The sequence below is a fragment of the Lucilia cuprina genome, chromosome 4, assembly GCF_022045245.1.
Source record: "Lucilia cuprina isolate Lc7/37 chromosome 4, ASM2204524v1, whole genome shotgun sequence".
NCBI classification, from domain to species: domain Eukaryota; kingdom Metazoa; phylum Arthropoda; class Insecta; order Diptera; family Calliphoridae; genus Lucilia; species Lucilia cuprina.
Genome location: NC_060952.1, coordinates 49,780,384 through 49,785,907, shown reverse-complemented (window position 1 = coordinate 49,785,907; position 5,524 = coordinate 49,780,384).

Here is a 5,524-nt window from a genome sequence, read left to right as displayed (position 1 = left end):
ATATTCCCGGAAATTTGGTTTTATGTTAATAACTTCCGTCGTAATGTCGATATCTTCACAAAATTTTATGTCAATATAATTTATTAGGAGGAAAAATTTTTTTGATGGGTCCATAATTGGTCATACCTCCCATACAAGGTCCCCTCCCGAAAAACACTAAAACGCGCATATCTCATGACTAAATTAAGATATCGATATAAAATTTGGTACAAGTATTGCTCTTATATACAGATATATTATAATTGAAGATTATTGATCGGTCCATATTTGGTCATAGCTCCCATACAAGGTCCCCTCCCGAAAATCACTTAAACGCACATAACTCATTACTAAATTAAAATATGGATATAAAATTTGGTGCAAATATTGCTCTTATATACAGAAATGTAACCATGAAAGTTCCTTTGGATCGGTCCATAATTGGTCATAGCTCCCCTACAAGGTCCCCATATAGAAATATTACTATGAAATCTTTTGCGATCTGTTCATAATTGATCATAGCTCCCATACAAGTTCCCCTCCCGAAAAATACTTACTAACTAACTTGTTCGACTTGAATAAAATAAAATTGTTAAAATTAACGAAATTTCTTCAAAGATACAGCCTTATTTTATTATTTCTTCTTCTTCGTTGTATTTTATTTTATTTCTTCTGTTTTGTTGCAAGAAATTAAGAAATTTCTTCAAATTTTTTTTTTTTTATTATCGATATATTTTTCAAATTAACCACTTTTAGGAAGTAAAATAAACTATTTTAGATTTTAATAATTGCGATTTTACTATTTTACCACTGTTTTAACCAGAGATTAAAATTACTAATATATTAGTAACCAAAATGCATATTTTCTCTGATGCATACGTATGCAATAACAAAAAATAAATATATTTTATGGATATAATTTATTTAATTGCTCGCATTCGAAATATTTTTAGTATTTTTGCTAAAAATATTTACCCATACAAGCTATTGCATATTGCAGCTTACAGACAAATATAAAATGTTTTTACAAGCAATATATTACGCAGCAACTCGCTAACATATTTATAGTACCCACATATATTTCATATTACTTGCCTATAATATAACAATTAAGAGTGCTATATTCGGCTGTGCCGAATCTTATATACCCTTCACCATAGTGTATTTTAAACGTATTAGTTATTTAAATTTTAAATTTTTTCCCGACTACATTATTATTACATCAAAAGCTAAACAAAAAGAACAACAACAACAACGCTAAACGAAATAAAACACAAAATACCAACAGCATCCAAACCAAGGGTGCCCAAGCCTAATGCGCTTAGCTATAGACAGTGTGTTTTCTATACACTTATATGCGCTTAATACTAGCAATACGTTGTTGTTGTTCTTAACAGTATCCAAGCAAGACACTTTCGTATTCACTGCTGGTAAACATTGCACAGTGGGGCAGAATGAAAATTTTTTGGAAATAAATCTGGCATTTCTAAACGGCCGATCGGGATAAAATTTGGCGTGAGCGTAGCCAAGGAGGATTCGAGTTTAAGTTTTGAAGATGAACCCCGCAGATGCCCCAGGGACGGAGCTGTGGCGGCTCAAAGTAGGGTACCTACGACATGTAAAATTTTTAAACTCGTGCCATTTTTTGTTTTTCACCCGACGAGATCTTGAAAAAACATGCTTGGGCATACTACTTATCTCTTATAATATCCGAGTTATAGGCATTTACAAATTTAGTGATACAAAATTTACCATACCTTGGTCCGCCTTTTTTTTGAATACCGGGCTTAATTCTGGACCAAATGGACTCAATTTTTCCAATAATATACAAAAAATTCAAATTCAATCAATATCATTTACAGATACAAAAATATACGTTTTTTAATTTAAAAATTCTAAAATATTGAATTTCATTGAGTTTTGTTCATAAATAAAGATTTTTTCATATATTACATATTTGTTAAATTTCTAAAACTATGATTTATATCAAAATTTTAATAGGGTAGCAGATAGCTACAACAATTTAGTCCATACTTATCCCTTAATATATTTTTTTTAGTTAGATATGGAAATTCTCGACCCTTTACAAAAAATTTCAAGCTAATATCTCAATTATATTCAAAAATATGTTCATTAAAATTCATATTTTTCATATTTTAGTATCAAGTATGACAGAACATACATTTGGTGTTGAATAAAATATTTGGACAATTTTTAAAAATTATTTAGTTAATTATTTTATTAAAGACTATAAAATTGTATATACAATAAAAAAATATAATTTTTTTATGAGCCACGCACAACAACACCTAAATCACCCCACACAAACCACCTTTCCCGCCCACCGAAATATAAAACACAATTTAATACAATATCATCAGTTAGTATAATAGCTTTTTTTATTTGAACTGTTTATCTTAAACATACTTAATACAATTAATTCTTACAACCTACTTATATAGTTAATTCCTACACTACTTATTTTCTATAAAATAATCTGTCATATCGGTATACATATCCAGAAGGTAATATAAGTCCTTTAAATCTTCCTCGTTTTGAGATGATAGAGTTTCATAACAAATCCATCTTTTTCGCATAGTTGAAAGAACAGGATCAGAAGCTAGAAGTAAACTATAAAATATCTTCATTCTGTGATTGCCTGGAGCATTTTCTTGAGCTGAAAAGTTGAACATGCTTAAAATCTCGATTCCTCGCTTCCTGGGCTTCTTCTGTTAACTTTCCAAGTGGAAGAATATTCGATTCAATTATTATTTGACCATGACACAATACTTTGTGTACTGTTGGTGTTAGTTCCCTCCATGGATACAGAGATACAAGTAATTTAGAAATTTCAGATGTATATTCCCCAAATCGATTTCCATTAATTTTATGTTTACTATTCAGTGTCATTAAAATAGTGTTAACTCTTCGAAGCAACTCCTTGTCGATTCCAGTTATTTTTGAAGTAATTTCAAAATCACAAAAAAACCTTCTCGCCGTATTACCGTCATTTGTACTACCGCAACTTGGAAGTGGTTTGTCGATGTTTAATCCCATCTGAACTTTATATTCTTCTTGGATTCTGCTTTTTTCCGCAGCTCTCAGTTCTTTCAATTCTTCATTATTTTTTGTTGATTTAGTAAGATTCTCTGGCACACTTCTATATTTGAGGTCGTATGCTATGTGTAAAAAGTAATCCAAAAATGAAATTCCGAAAGACAGGACTTCTTCATTAATACTTCTGCTTTTGTTTATATTTGAGAATTGCGACTTTTTTTGTTATGGCATTGCTGACCTTTTCATCAATCATTGTTAAGCTTAGCTGATATGATACGTTAATAGAGAATTCCTTAATTTTTATGCAAATGGGCTCCAGTGCATTTATTTCATCTTTTAAATATTCCACTAAATCTTTTGTTGTTTTCTTTAACTTCTTTATATATTCAAATCCAATGGGTCTACAAAAATTTTTTGAACCCGGAGTTGTATTGATCCATATATCTTCAAATGAATTTCCGATGCTTGACGATGATGGATTAAGGGAATATGAACGAATTCGTAATGGCACTAATGATGACATAAATACACTTTTGTAGTCTGCTAATGTCCGACTTCCACAAGCTTGTTTGTATTCTGGAAGTGCTGATAAACCGACACATCCCCACTTACATATTAAGACAACATCACAGTTATGAATTTTCCTTTGTTGGTCTTCTGAAAAGTCTGACACAATTCTTGATGCTTTGTTTTCGAGCAAAGATGATATATCAATACAAGCTTCCACATCATTAACAGCAATAGGTGATGGTATAGTTTGTTTTTTTCCTGGATCGCCTTGTATGATGGTAATATATTGTGTCCTTTTTCATGCAGAGCTTTCCTTAATATTTGGTACTTATTTCGACTGAGACCCAGTTCCAACATAAGCGCTATTGCTTCCTCTTCAGTAAAATTTGATCGTGATGTTGGAGTTGGTATGCTTTCCACAATTCGCTTAAGTCGTTTTGGTGATGCATTAGGAAGAATAGTTGCAATATGTACGGCATTCATATGTTGGTTTTCCTTTTGCAGCATTTCGTTAAATGTATCAGCAATTTCCTCATTTGAGATAAAAAAAAGTTTTTGTGTGACCCTCTTTTTTTACCTTGAACATAAGTCTTCGTATGACTTACAAGGCGCTCCTGCTGATGTGTTGTAAGTTGAGATTTCCGTACTACAGCTACAAAATTTTAATAGAAATTTCTTTTGATTTCCATCCACAGACTGCCTGTTTTGTCTACTTTTCTACTATATGTATTTTTTATATAATTTGAAATATCTTCAATTCTTTCTGGCCCTTTTGAAGATACACTCCATAAAACGGAACACAACTCTTCGTACTTTAATGTAATCTTCATTGTAGATTTATTAAATATGGTACTTAAAATCTGAGAAGTTTACTTATATACCAATTCTTGTCATTTCCGATACAGGTATTCCAAAGTAAAAAATTACGAACTGTCTACCTATTAACATTTAGGACTATATTACTATAACCTGTAATTCAGTCATTGATATTTTTTATTAGTGAATGAATCGAAATTATCATTACCTGTATATTTTTACCTACATGATCATAAACGAAACAGAACGAAATGATCTGTCGAAAAAATTTAGGTAAAATAGTTATAAATTTCAGAAAATTTAAGCATAATAAGACCTTTCAATTATGAGGATAAGCAAACAAATAGAAAATAGGTAAATATAAGATTTAAACATGTTCTGTCATATTTAATACTAAAATATGAAAAATATGAAATTAAAGGAAACAGGTTTAAATGAACATATTTTTAAATGTAATTGAGATATTGGCTTCAAATTTTTTGTAAAGGGTCGAGAATTTCCATATCTAACTAAAAAAAATATTAAGGGATAAATATGGACTAAATTGTTGTAGCTATCTGCGACCCTATTAAAATTTTGATATAAATCATAGTTTTAGAAATTTAACAAATATGTAATATATGACAAAATCTTTATTTACAAACAAAACTCAATGAAATCTTCAACGCTTGTTAAATTTGTCATTTCAAATAATAAGATGCAAAAAAAAATTGAAAAGGTCAAAGGGCATCCCACAATTCCCAAAAATAGGAATGAAAATCCCAAAAATGGGAATTTTACATTTTTGCCCCTAGGGTCCACATTTCTTTCAGGGCTGGGAAAATACTTTTGGAGTAAATAGAAAACATATTGAGGTTTCCAAAACTGTTTTCAGTTTTCTGATCCCAGCTTTGGGATTTTAGAACATGTCGCCCAAAGTTGAAGTTTTGATAAAAATAGGTCATATTCCGAAGGACGCAATGGCAACATTTTCAAAAAATAGGACAAGTTTTTTACGCCAAAGCGTTCTGCGTAAAGATACCTTTTAGAAAACTATAAAATTGTTATATGTTCTTAAAGAAAATTTTATTTTATTAATAAAAGATTAAGACACATTTTGGGCAAAAAAACGGCAAAAATCTAAATTTTTTTTTGAATTTTCTGTCATATTTAATACTAAAAT